Below are 15,360 nucleotides of genomic sequence, written 5' to 3' on the forward strand. Positions count from 1 at the left end.
AGTAATGTACTGCTGTGTAAAACCGTAATGACACTTACTAGTATAGTGTGGACTATGCTATTATCACCGAATACGCAATGTCTCTCTACGGCCGATACTGGTATATTGGGAGCTTGAAAAAATAGCTGGTTGTGACCACGCGTCGTTCGTCATTTTCACCGTGTATACTATTATTTTACCTTACATTGTGCGAAAACAAATATTGTTTAACTCTTCTTGGTACCATTCTGGTTTCTCCTCTTGCTTCTAACAGCATTATCATTTTTGACAGCCACCGCATAGATGAAAAGGTTTCATCAATGATTTCAGTTACGCGAAAAGATTACGTTTGAAGTCTTCATGAAGCTTTTTCTGGGGTATAGCAGAAGGAATAGTGACAGCGTTATTTGACCGGCTCGTCTCCTGGTTTTGACCGTTAAATGGGTAATACAGGAGCACTCCGCTGAAGAAATTAAACGTGTTCTGTATTGATAACCAGCATCATTACTAGATCTGAAACACCATTGTAATAAAATAGGTCGAAGTTATGCACTCATATTGTTTTATTGCGTTCTTCCTGCAATTATTCACTAAGACAGCTACTTCTTCAGCGCAAGCAGTCCCGTCACTCTAACGTCTTCCGGGTCTGCGACCTGGGTAAAAATAAATGTGCATTAAAAAACAATGGCAATGAGCTCAATGGACATTGAAAGTATATAACTAAACTAAACTCGATTTTAGGATGAGATTCGTAGTGAAGAGATTTAGGTATTATACTTGGAACCATCGTTCTTTCGACATTGGAAACAAATTTTCATATGTTGCATTTTTTAATCTTAAATTCTTTTAACATGCATAGAATGTCATGAAAAACGAGCATCTATTGAACACAGGACTAAACGCGCTGCTGAAATACCTGAAAGGTCTTAGAAACTGACCTCCAGAATAAGTAGACTCTTACAAATGTTTGTTGTTTTAGTCTAGCAAAAATAATGAGTCAATGCTAACTATACAAAACGCATGAGAATTTTTCTTAGCATTACGAAACTTCACAGGCTATAGCGTAATTTTGATGAAACTAGAGATGTGTGTTTTAGTATAGCACTGAATGCAGAAACGGCGTTCTCCTCTACTGCTGTTCTCTGAGCTCTACTATTCATCTTAAGTTGTCTCTCTCTTCTCAGTTTTGAAATCAGTGAAGTAAAAAATTGTCCTCCAAACATTCCACGCGATCAGAAGTTCTTTTTTTTAACCCAGAAACAAACTGATCTACTAATATTTCATTCGTGATGTATTTAAGATCTGTAGTTACTTATATTGAAGTACACTTGTAGCTGATTATTGTGACGCCATTCAGAAAGTATAAGAATAACTATTTATTATTGCTAAACAGTGCCCCAAAAGCAAAACCAAATGGTGTATCATTTCTCGTAGCAGAGATGAAAAGGAATGAATATCTCTCAGAAGTCCTCGAGTGGTGCGCCAATCCTTTTTCATTTGATGCCGGTCTGAGGAGACGCGCGCCGTCACTGCCTTTTTTTTTATTTATTTATTGGACCGGTAGTCTCTTGAAGGGCACAAGAATATGTGCGCATGTACACTATATTTTTAATACCACGTATGTATGGCGTCAATGTTGTGATAATTGATATTTCCATCCACATGGCCTTGTAAAAAGGACATTTTTATTCAAACTCACAGTAGTATTGTGTAGTCACTAGCACGCTGTGACTTGAGTCACCAAGGTCATTTGATGTATTTGAAAACGACTGCTATAGGTGCATTTTCATTGCGGCTGTTAGCAACAAGGAGTTGCACCATATTGCGATTACTCTACGTTCTCGTTCACGAACAGCTTTTTGTGCGCAATACTATTCTCGTTTCGCTTTCGAGAGATAACACATTATTGAAAACATTTCTTTGCCTTCAATCATCGGCTAGTTTAGTTCCATGGTCCTTCCTGAAACACGCGTGGTTTTAGCTGACGCTCGAATGGCCGTGTACAAAACATCTGGCTCTGGCTTTCAAGCCACAGCTGGAGACAATATGTGTACGAAGAATCACTTTATTTTTCGAGAGAAACCCGCCGATATGTTCACTGAAGATTTCGAGAATGATTGCATAGAGCGAAGGGCATCATCGTAGATGGTGTACTGCGCCTTGCGACATTGCTCTGTCTACAGTGAGAAGTTCTTCGAGTGACGTTTGATTGTCGCAACATCGCAACATATATGTCACAAGAAAACAGCACGTGTCCGACTAAATTTGGGAGCAGCAACTTCTATTTTCAATAAGGACAGTCTTACTATGGACGGCGCTAAAAAACAGCATCGGTTGGGGCTGTTTTCTCAGTCAGCAAAACACTAACAGTGTTGACTATATTTCAAATAGTACTTATGTGAATGATGAATGCCATTGTTGTATTTAGATTGATTTGCAGAGGTACTAGCTAACCTACTAGCTAACACAGTATTGTTTGAGAAACGCAAATGTAATTGGGTAACCTTTCCTAAAAAAATTTGTTTTCTGGTACAAAGGCGGCAAAAGGTTTCATAAAATGAAACTGTATTATGCTGTTAAGCAGACCAGTTTGTGAAGTTTATAGAAAAACAAGAACAACAGTCTTTTTCTTTTTTAGTATTATTTCACAGTACTACTTCTTACCGGCCCCTTCAAAGGCACGTCTTCCAACTGCTCGCATTTTTTCAGCTAGGGTGCCGGAACTGTTAGGCTAGTGCACAGGAAAAAGAAAACGACCCTGCGCAACTTGATTGCACTTGTGATGCAAGTATGAAATGAATTGTGCAGCCTTTCTTGTTTCTCTTCTTTTTTACTGTCTTTTTTTTCAGCAAGTTCTCTCTCTCTCGCTCTCTTGGATTCTCTTTTTAGCATGGTTTTCTGTCTTTATCTATTATTTTAGCGTCCTTCTTGCAGTTTTTGCTTCGTGCCCTTCTTTCTTTCACTTTTTATTTGTAGACCTACTTACTACTTTGCCTTTCTTCGCTTCGTTTTGTGTACAGCGTCCTCCTTTTCTATTACGTGACCGTGTTTTCTTGTCGTACCCTCTGTCCATTTCAACGTTCTTTTTGTGCTGTTACCTTTGTTTTTTCTCCACTTATGTATCTATTTCTATCTGTCTCTATAATTCATTATATCTCCTTTTTCCGCCCTTGTTCTCTCCCGCGGCTGACTAGTCAGGGAAATTGGGAGTTTGCGCGCCTGACAAATAGGATCGGGGATGTAAGAGAGAGTACGGCGTCATAGTGATAACAGTTTTCGCGAACGGTGACCGGGAGTTTACCTATAGCATAAACAGCTGCACTAATAAAATGCATATCGGAAAGAAAATTAATATTGCATACCAGGACCCTTTGGTGAACCCGGTCGTCCTCTTCCACCAGCAGGTCGTCCTCCTCCACCAGCAGGTCCTCCTACTCGAGGTGGTATTTTCATTCCGGCATGAGAACCGGGGGGCATAACTCTGACTGCGTAGGCACATAACTGCCCGTCATTCTGCATAATTGACAGAATACAGGCAAATGCGACCAAAAAGATGACAATGCGGAAGCTTGAAAGCTTTGCCATCTTGATCTCACTACGAGGGCTGCCTGGTCTGGCTAACATTGAGGCGCCTTTATATACATACTTGGAAAGAACAAGCAGGTGAAGAAAACAGAATATAGCAAGTTTAGTGCTTATATGACATCCAATGCAAGGCATTTATTTTAATGACGTGCCAATGTCGGCAGTCTGCAAGATGCCCGTAATGGAACCCCATTAAGTGATCTTTCTTGGGTATCTGAGTAGTATACTAGACAAATATATTAACTCCGCGTTATGAATAAACACTGAGCACACCGCTGAGCTCGGTGAATCAAGGACAATCTGTCATGACAGTAAAAAAAACGGAAATTCAAGTGCAGAGGAAGAATTCTTTTCAATCAACTTCCCCATGTGCTTTCTTCAAATCTATGCATGAGAAGATGACTCATAGCATGCGTACTTACCTTCTGTCCCAAGTTGACAATCAGCCCTATCGGATAGAGTGGCACTCAAGTCATGGAACTAAAATATTTTAGAGGAAAAGCTATTTCGACGGAGCAACAACAGCCAATTCTGGTGTAGTAGTTGGCCGTCGCCATCAACGCTAATTGATGTTAGCTCTACAGCAAATTTTGAAAAATAAAACTTTATATAATTGGATGCAATCTAAACACTACCTCTCTACGTGGCAGTTGAGTATTCTTGCCTGAGACACATGGGTTTTATTTATTTTGTTTTTAAATTGTGCAGCACATGAATGGTGACAGTGGAATTAGGTTGTAATTCAAAATAAACGTCACACATCTGCTGTACCAAACTGCATTATTTACATTGTCATTTAAAATTCATTCAATTTAGGCACAGTTTCCCGTCTTTCAAACTATGAAAGTGCACATTGTTTTGTTGTTTTTATATACCGCAATAAACTAGGCCACGTTCTCTTGAACATACTCTCTGTCTGGTCTTCTATCCAGGTGAAAAATAAAAAAAACCAGCCATTAATGAGTGCCAAATTGCGCAATACGATCATCACGATCCCGTCAAACTGTATTCCGCCCTCGTTGTTTCTTGCTATGGGCCTAATTCAGTGATAGACTAACAGGGGTTTTTCATTGTGCTCAGAACATGTACCAAACATGTACCACTAGCGAACAGTGCAGAAATACGTGGTCAATTGCTTCAAGTTGGTTACAGATTAAAGAGGTGAAGCCCCATGGTATATTAAATTTTTGCTCTTGTATTGAGGTGGTTGCTAGAAGGGCTGGTGTGTAATATAAAAAATAAAGATATATCCTTTATAATGCTTTGCCTGTTTTAATTAGTTAGAATATATTACCAAACTCGCCTGCAGTATATCGCGCTCGGTAAACTGCGATGATGAACTTATTGTCACCGACACCCTCATATTCTTTGTACTATACCTTCCTCCATATAGCCTTGTCCAGCACCTGTCATCACTTGAGGGATAGCAGAAGCCGGACAAGGTATTTGTCCAAGTCAGTTTACCTGTCATCACTCGAGTGATCACAGGTGAATTAATTTGGGCAGTGGTCGTCCAAATATTAGTTCGAACCCGGTTAACGTGAAGAGCCACCTGTCTCGCGAAAAAGGACTACTTTAGAAAGCACAGCCAGCCTGAAGCCACTACTCTTTACTTGCGTATACTGATTTGTATTAGTTCGCCTTTTCAAGTTGGACTTCCATACAAAAGTCACCCGCACCCTATGGAACTTTAGCACATTGTGCCTTAAAAAATAGAATGTGTTGATGAAATGCCATAGCTTTGTCTAAGCCGTGGTAGAGAGCAGTGTTACGGACTCGTCCCATTCAATCTATTCCTGTTCAATTGCGGAGAATCAGAACCTGCCCTTATTCCATTCCTCTCAATTCCTCAGAATGAAGAAACTTAGCCCATTTTCACTCCGATAATGACCGGGCTGTTCCATTCTAATTCTGGAGTTCCTCAGCGTACGGAAGGCATCTTTATTGTTTTATCAAGTTAAGAATTACCATTCCGTAAAGGTGATGTCATGAGATGCATTGACAACTGCAAAATTATTCAAAACAGGTTGGCAAGGTCGAGGAAAAGTAGCTTCAATACATATCTTGAGCGTTTCAACCACCCTAATAGTTGTCACAGTGGCAGTTCTCTCACTACGTATTGTATTCGCATGCTCAGAATAATTTAACAAATGTGGTTCTTTGATAATTTTAGGCGTGTGGGGGGAGGGCTGCTGACACCCCCTGCTAAGTTGTTTGGGCCGTGCGGCCCACGTGTCTCGCTCAAAAGCCGCATTTCGCGTTGCAACTACTGGGTGGTAGGTGGCATTGATTACCACTGTCATCATGTCAATGTCGTTTCCGCTGTCAATGAGGGAGATAGGTTAGATTTTAGATTCAGTAAGGAAAAATCAGCTGTCGTGATTTTTAATATTAATGAAGGTAGTGAGCTTAGGATACAGGAGATCACGCTAGAGATAACAGATAAATACAAATATCTGGGCGTATGGATAAGCAAATGTACCGAGTACCTAAGGGAACACGAAATACACGTGACGACTAAAGGTAACAGGAATGCAGCAGTGATTAAAAATAGGGCACTGTGGAAATACAATAGGTATGATGTTGTGAGAGGAATATGGAAAGGGGTCATGGTTCCTGGGCTGACATGTGACATGTGACATGTGTTCCTGGGCAATGCGGTCTTGTGCATGAGATCAGAAGTTCAAGCAAGATTAGAAATTAAGCAACGTGGAGTAGGTAGGCTTGCTTTAGGAGCTCACGGGAATACACCAAATCAGGGAGTACAAGGCGATATAGAATGGACATCATTTGAGGGCAGGGAAGCTAGCAGCAAGATAAAATTTGATAAGCGATTGAGAGAAATGCGGGAGGAGCGTTGGGCTAGGAAGGTTTTCAGCTACTTGTACATGAAGTATGTCAATACAAAATGGAAGAAGCGAACCAGGAAATTAATTGGTAAATACTTAGAAAACAGCAGGTGGCCAAACCAAAAAGAACTATCGGTTAAGAAGAAAGTGAAGGAAATGGAGACTGACATGTGGAGAATTGGCATGATTAGGAAGTCCGCACTAGAGATCTATCGAACATTTAGGCAGGATATTGCAGAGGAAAGGATCTATGATATTACTCGGGGTAGTTCTCTACTATTTGAGGCCTGGACAGGTGTATTGTGAACCAAGACATATCGGGCCAATTACGAAGGGGTAGACACAGTATGCAGTGCGTGTGGAGAGGAAGACGAAACTGCCGAACACTTGATAATGTTCTGTAAAGGACTTCACCCTATGGTTAAGAATGAGGGCACAGAGTTTTTCAAAGCACTGGGGTTGAGGTACAGGGAGGGCAAAATAGACTTCAAGTGGGTAGAATTAACTAGGAGGAGGTTATCTGATCGGTGGCTAAAGTCAAGGCACGAGTGAAAATCAAACCCTTCACTACGAAGTACGAATCCTGAACCTCACAATTTAAAGGGGAAAAAAGATAAATCTAGTGGTTAGTTCCCTAAGTATTACGGCTAGGGGGCATTAGCCACCGCCTGATCAAAAGGGTACAGCCACATCCATCCATTTTCCATCCATCATCATCATGGTTGTGACAGTGGTAGCACCAGCGGTGACCCCTGGCGGAAAACCTTGGTGGCGGGCGAGAGTTGAGAGAGTCTCTTCTGCGGGTGGCGGCTTCCGCCAACGGTTGTCTCTCGCGGTGGGCCTGCCGTGGACGGCACCGCGGGCCGCCTGCAGTAGTCCCTCGTGGTAAGTCAAGCGTTGGCGACGCCGCCTTTTGTGTGCTCGTGTGTTATGTTGTTTGAGTGTTTGGTAATTTTGTGTAATGATGACTTAGCGTGTTGATAACGAATGATGTATCATTCGGCGGACGATATCGTCGTCTAAGTTAGTAAAATAAATGTATATGTTTTGCTTGTAGCAACCGCGTCTGCTGTGTCCGTTCACTCCAAGAGCATGGCGAGGCGCTCGCCTCATCGAGACCCCACAGCGTAAAAGTGTTAATGGTAAAATGGCGGCTTAGCGTGTATTTAGGCTTGCAAAGTTAGTGCTCAATAAGACTACGCAGTTTTGCCTCTCGTTTGGAACCGTCGTGAATATGAACAAAACTAAGCTTTCCATGATAGGTCACAAAACTCTCTAGCACTGCTGGTATTAGCTGTAACAGTGGACGACTTGAGCTTTGCATCGAATACAGAACACAGGGTCGCGCTGCTCATCAGCCCTCAACCTTCTGAAGCGCACCTCGTAAGCATAGATGGAATGATGAGAACTTTCATTTGTTCGCCTGTGCCCAGATATTCAAGGTCATCTTTGTCTCAACGGTCAATGTTTTTGTTTGTTTTTTTCATAGAGAAAAAAAAAACTCGAAAGCGTAAAGGTGGACGGTATGCCACCGCCATCGCTTCTTTTTTGTTTCGTTTTTTTGTGACACATACTTGTCCTTAACGCATAGTTTCTGCGTGTATATGTGTATTAAAGTAGCTCTGTGCGGCCAGGGTTGTGCATGAAGTGCAGTAGTTCACATGACAGATACTAACAGCATCAAATTGTGCTTAGGTGATGAATGGAGGCGAACGTCAGAGTAATTATCACAGTCTAAAAAGGACTTAATTACAGTAGGTGTGTTATTTATATGAATTCCGTGCTTGTAATCAGCCAAGCCATTTTCAAAATACTGCTTTAGTCTATAAGTTTAGGCTCCAACAAGGTGATGTTTGAGTAAGAGCGCGTAGACGAACACGTGCTGTATTTTTCAAAAAAGGTGTCATTCCATTCTCACTCCATTCTGCGGAAAGATGCGCTTAATTTCATTCCCAATACATTCCCAAGCGTTGTTCCTATTCTACTCCCTCCTTCCATACCGGGGTGACCAAAATGTGGGGTGATTCCGGCATCATTCCAATTCCTCAAAACTCGTACAGAGCCACGTTGGTGCATGACACTCCTTCGTAAAAACACCTACAAAGGTGTCATGTCGTGCAAGGAATGACGTTAGAACCTGATATTTGGGGTGTTGGAGGCCTAATATAGGAACCATGCGTTTCAGAATAAGAATTGCTCAACGAGCAGTCAGCTATTTAGTGCAAGTTGGAGTTATTATAGAGCTGAGCCATTCATAACGAAAATTTCGAAATAACAGACCGCGTATTCACAAAAGCGACCTATTGATCTGCAGCGCACCGCATTGAACTATTTAACTACACGTATCGCTATGCCGGTGTATTAACAGCGAGCTGTATATACACGCCATTTACCACTCGTGGAACTCAGATCTCGGAGGCGCTTGAGCATGTTTTATATTACGCAACGCTGCTCTCCTTCTTAACTTTGAAACTGACCTTGATACGCCCATAAAAAAGTCGCTCTTATTTCTCGAAGATCGTTATTTGAAACGAAATCTAACCTGCCTGTGCTTCGGAATCAATATAAGAATGTGCTAATGTAATCGAGCCGTGTGGGCATCACCTTCTCGACTGCACGCCTAGATTCGGTTCTCAATGTGTGCTTCAACAGTGCCGTAAAGAAATAACGAATCTTTCCGTGTAATAATCATCATCTGTCTAACTACGCCACAGCAGAGGAAAGGTCTATCCCATGTTCCGACAATCAACGTGGCGTGGTGCTTTGTGCTTCCGCTATGTTTCTGCGAATTCCTTAATTTCTTTTACCGTTCCAAGCTATCCAAAACTTCCCACTGCAAGTGCAAGTAGTAGGTCGCCAATAATTCACAATTCTTCCTTCTGTGAATCAGCGAAGGGCCCGCAACAGTGCGTCCCATAAACCAACACGCAAGCCTACGTAGCCGTTCACATTGTTGCTGCTTTTGCTGATGACGATGACGATATCTGAGCACTTTGTGATTAGTGGTCTTGGAAATACCCATTCTTTACAATGACCATATTTTAACAGCTGACGCAATTCTACGCTTCGGCCAAGCAATCATGCATGCGTTATTGCGACATCCTTACACTTGTGGTTATATTAAATGCTCTTTCCGAAAAACTTTTCGCCAACAGCATAGTCTTGTGGCGAGACTTCTGCTTGTAATGCAGACGGCCTAAGTTAGATTATCAGTCAGATGCGAAGTATTTTCTTATAATTTAAAATATTTCAATTTTGCTTGAGTATCAGTCAGAGAAAAAACGATCATGTTGGCGCTCACAACCAATGACACCGATGTCGAGACCAATGCGGACATCGGTACTTCTGCGAAACGAGCTTTTTAACAATATTGTGTTAAAACCACAAGAACGCATTTTGTCCAACGCCACCAATTGGCGACAGATGCCGAGGGGTCATTGCACACCCCACAGGTTTGAAAAAAATACGCTACACCTGCGCGAAACGCGCAGTGTACTTACAGCGAAATTCAGAAGAGTGGTCTTTCGGAGCCTTTTTTGCACACTCTTCTGGTAACTGCTACTCGCATACTTTCAGGGTACCGACTACGTCATTATTCATATTTTTGTGCAGTAGGGAGGCACTGACTATGCCGTGTCCTTCATTACTCTTCGGGGTAGCGTGGTACCCTTAACACACATGCAAGGAATTTTCTAGAATTTTCTGAATATATGACTGACGACGATGAAGGATTACTCCCGAAGCTTTTGTGATGGGCTGTAGCATTTCACGACCCAGTAGCTATGCAGTTCGCATTGCGGGACGCTTGGTTGTTCATTTGGTTGCCAAAATATTGTATTTATAGGAATAATGCGATTAATTTCACAACATCAATTCCGCTAATGGCCAGTTTGCAACGAAATTCAAAACATCGGCGTCAAGGCTTTTCGGTAGAATGCTCGTCTTTCACGCAGGTTATTGGGCTTCAAATCTCATTGCGTCCTTAAGTGTTTTTTATTTATGGTCCTCTTTTTCTTGTTTTGCTCAATAGTGGTTAAGGACACCAGCGGTCGTGGAGAATTGCGTCACACGTGACCTTTGTTGTGATCTCATGACAGCTTCCGCTGTAAAATATATATATATACCATAGAACGTTGGGTTCTGCATGGCTGACACTTTCAGCGTGTTGCTCAAAGGCAAAGCTGTAACAAATGTCAAGGTTGTCCATGCTAGGGCGCTGCACGCCTGTGCGATCGTTTTGAGCATCCTTTGTGCTTCAGCAGCACGTTTCAGATGTTCAGCAGCTCTCCTCTCTTCATGTGGTATTTCAAATTTTTGCATTATTTGCTTCACCCTTATGTGACTTTTTCGGACAAGCAGCGAGGCAATAAAATGGGTGGTACATGTGCGCTGATCCTCCCATACTGGCCTTGCCTCTCTATTAGAAGAAGAGAAGTATAAAATAGAGGGATTTGGTAGCTTCAATTGTTTCAAGAATGGTGGCACTCCGAATTCACGGAGAAAATTGTGAAGCTCCATGTTTCAATATACCTGTAAAAAACAATACGGACTACAACAGTGTGCGGGCAAATCTCTTTAGTCTTTGCTCTTGAGGTCAATAAAGGACAACGCAATGGGGTATGACAATTGTCAGTTCAATAATATTTTACGACGGGTAGCAGTAGTGTATCTCTGAGAACTAGTTTACCTCCAATGAATAAGCTACAAAAGTTACACTAAGATTAAGAAAAGTGCGAATGTTTGACGAACTGCAGCTCACTTATTCACAATATCTATATCAGTCATGGATCTCCGTATTAGTTACTGTCTAATGCATGGAAAAACTTGTGCCATAATAAAACAGAGTTATGACAAGTATGCTACTCATATAATGTATTCGTAGCTAACTATGGCATACGAAATGTACAATAAATAAAGCGTTCGTGAAATTAGGCTGCCGTTCTAAACATGGCACAACAGCTTGCAGATGCGTCATTCTTAGTATCGACATTCTGATTAGCAGTGTATCCATAGCACTTTGATACCACTGCAGTCCCCGAAACAGATGCCTGGCGATACAAAGACACTAAGGGCTAATATTAGGCCGATGTTGATGGTTGAAATAGAAGTACAGAAACTTCGTAGGGCTACTTGGTTGCCAAGGAAGTGCTTATATTGAAATTGATTGTTATGTGATGTTCAACGTCACAAAACCACCAAAAGATCAGGAGAGAAGGCGCAGTGAAGAGCTCCGGAAATTTTGACCACCTGGGGTTCTTCAACTTGCATTCAAATCTGGAGCACACGGGCCCACATAATTTTCGCTTCAATCGGAAATGCAGCCACCGTAGCCGGGATTTGATCCCGCGACTTGCGTATCAGCATCCGAGTATCTTAGCCACTAGACCACCGCGGCGGGTACTTATATTGGAATAAATTCTTGTTTTAGTAGTATACATTGCACCATGGCACTTCAAATGACCCTCCTGAAAGCGGCTGTTCTGTCATCACTGTTACGATTTCTGGCTTTACTGCGCGGCCGCAAACACTAGTAGTGGCAGAGCATAAGTATAGCAAAAGCCACAGTAGCAAAGACGACTACTGAAAAATTTTTCTGTTTCCTTGGTTCAACTGGGACTCGCTAGTTCGCCCTACCTATTCTGCCTAATCTTTCGAATACCAAACTTTTGAACCACTGGCGCTTTTCTACGTAGTGGTGCCAGGGGGTCACTTCTTCCTACAAATAAACAGAAATGGGCAAGCAGCATTTTATTGCTTCTCTGAATCACGAAAGGCTCGTTTTTGTTGTTGCAGCTAGTTTCATTACTAGTGATTATTATCAGTCGGACGCTGTCACGACAGTGTGAGAATTTACCAATGTCCCACTGAAGGCGCACCTCATAGGATATATTAGCTTAACTTATCAGTAGACTGCGAAATTTAGAAGAAATTAAGTGTCAGCGACATTAGGGTGCCCTTCAAATTATGACAAAACCGTTTTCAAACGTGCCATTCTTAATAACGTTATTCTGGATAGCAGTGTATACATAGTAATGTTTTCTATCATGCCAGTCAATAAATTAGACGTCTCGCGTCGAACAGACACTGAAGGCAAATGAAAGTGGATGTTGAAACCTAGCATAACGACTTAGTAGTACGAATGGCGAATAACGGTTTAGTAGTACGCATGGCCTTAGTGCACGTCGAATGACCAACCCAAAAGTGATATTTCTGGTCAATGTTCCAGTGCCCAACGTTGCCCGCTAATACTGTGTGGAAGAAGCTACTAGGAGCAGCAGTAAAAAACTGGGGCTCGCTACATGGCACCACCTGTTCATCGTGCGAAAACGTAACTATGGAACCACTCGCGCCAGTCCCCGTAGTAGCGCCCGGCGGTTATTTTTTGCTATTGCCATTCTTTTCTTTAATGACATTCCCTACTGAATAGTTTATTCATTCATTTTGTGCATTGTGCTTATTTCCTTTTATAGCGGTCGCGTTAAGCTGCGATGGCCTCTTAACAGATTTTCCTGTAAAAACAGAACTTGTTTGCAGCCGGTCTAGCATGCGGTACGTTTAGTGCCTTCAAATGTAAATTCAACGAATCACCAAAGTCTGTTCTTCCCAATCAGGTTGAATAAATAGGATATTTTTTCATATGATAGATATGAAGTGGTGTTACCATCAGTGCTTCTAAAGAAAAAAGTAACATACAATAAGGCAGCCGCCACGTGTATTTCTTTTTCTTCGTTGTTCATCACTCTGGCACTCTCATCTTTTCTGTCGTGTTTCTTCATCGGCGCAAAAAAATGCCAGCTGTGCCTCACAAGCTGCCTACGGCCTCGTATGGCGTTTGCGCTTTTTCAAACAATATACCTCTTGCCATTTATTGCCATAGCACAGTCTGCGAGAGCAGCGTTATTCAATGTCTGTGTTGAGAGCACTATGAGCGGCTTGCGTTAGACGGCTGCCACGTGGTTTTAAAAAAATTCATGTTCTTCAAAAAAGGTCCCGAAAAACAAGTGGCAGAAATGAAATTTCAGCAGAGATTTAAATGGTTAATGTTTCTAAACAAGCGCCTCTTATACAAGGGCTTTTAGAGTGTGTCCAGAGCTTCTGGTTACATTTACAATGCATGACCAAATGCGGCAGAAGAACATTCGTGATGACAGCAGTCCTATTCAACCACGTTTTTCCCTGGAGCACTGGTATAACTATATACCAGCAATGGTTTATATATATATATATATATATATATATATATATATATATAGATGAAATAGAGGATCAGAGTTTCTTCCGGCTACTGTAATAAAAGTTATACACTTCGAGAATAGTGCAGTATAGGAAACAAAACAATAAAATATTTATTCCTAACAGTTTCGGCTGGTGGACCAGCCTTCTTCAGATGATGTAAGTGAAATGGTACAAGTTTCTGTAGCAGAGGGTCACCCTCACAGGTTGAAGACCCTCCAAAAAAACAAAGGTGAACAAGGTAGCAACAGACAACAAGAAGCAGAAGAAGGAGAGGAACTAGAAAGGAACGACGGAGCGCCACCGAAAACGAGCGGGTAATTCTGGCATTGTGTATAGGTAAGGCGCGCTGCCAGCGGAGGCGACCAAGAAAAACGGAAAAATGTGGAACATGTTGCCGCTTACTCGCATTCCACACATGGATCGAGTTTAAGTTCACGTGGCTCGGCGGCATCGGGCCACACACACACACACACACACACACACACACACACACACACACACACACACACACACACACACACACACACACACACACACACACACACACACACACACACACACACACACACACACACACACACACACACACACACACACACACACACACACACACACACACACACACACACACACACACACACACACACACACACACACACACACACACACACACACACACACACACACACACACACACACACACACACACACACACACACACACACACACACACACACACACACACACACACACACACACACACACACACACACACACACACACACACACACACACACACACACACACACACACACACACACACACACACACACACACACACACACACACACACACACACACACACACACACACACACACACACACACACACACACACACACACACACACACACACACACACACACACACACACACACACACACACACACACACACACACACACACACACACACACACACACACACACACACACACACACACACACACACACACACACACACACAGGAAGCATACGACCCGCTCCAGCTTTCGGAAAATAATGGGCACGTTGGAAAGCTAATGTGCCCTCTCCCCCTCCCTCCACCTGCCCTCTCTTGCAGAAAACTGTACAACCAGTCATACTGAAAATAATTGAATGGGTATTCTTGTAAAGGATGAACAAACAAGAACGTAAACACAAAAAATAAAAAGTAAATAATACTAAAAAGTACTCAGAAATGAAAATAAAGTCTAATATTACTAACACACGCCGTTTGGTTCACGTAGCATCGAATTCGTTTAGTTTCACGCGCTATATTGACCAACTTACGTGTGCGACTTCATGTATGTATAAATAAATTAATTGAGTTATTCAATTTCTGTGTTTCACGAAACGTCACGGAGGCACGTCAGTCGCCCAGGGCTCTCGTTGATTCCGTGGGTAAGTGATCGGAATTTTTTTATGAAGTATGACTCCCGCTGTTCGCGCTCCCGTGTGTTCTGGAAGCCGGATTGTAGGAGTATGACACTTACGCGTTCAAAAGAGTGACCAGGAGGATTGATATGTTTGGAGAACGGCAAATTGGGGAGGCCCTTTATGTGTGCCCTGAGGCTGTTGAAGCGCAAACAGAACGCGGTTTCCGTGTGTCCAATATATTTCTGCTTGCACACCTCACAGCGAATTTCGTATACCACATTGGCTGAGTCACAGT

General features: G+C 42.3%; 1 long non-coding RNA gene across 1 annotated transcript; it reads right to left on the minus strand.

Moving 5' to 3' along the window:
* Nucleotides 1–524: 524 nt before the first annotated feature.
* On the minus strand, nt 525–3,630 carry LOC142766868 (uncharacterized). The gene is made up of 2 exons (XR_012884634.1): nt 3,342–3,630; nt 525–632 (listed from the first exon to the last, which is right to left on the minus strand). It is a non-coding gene; the product is annotated as an uncharacterized LOC142766868 (long non-coding RNA).
* Nucleotides 3,631–15,360: the final 11,730 nt, after the last annotated feature.

The sequence above is a fragment of the Rhipicephalus microplus genome, chromosome 7 (genome assembly GCF_043290135.1).
Source record: "Rhipicephalus microplus isolate Deutch F79 chromosome 7, USDA_Rmic, whole genome shotgun sequence".
Classification (NCBI taxonomy): domain Eukaryota; kingdom Metazoa; phylum Arthropoda; class Arachnida; order Ixodida; family Ixodidae; genus Rhipicephalus; species Rhipicephalus microplus.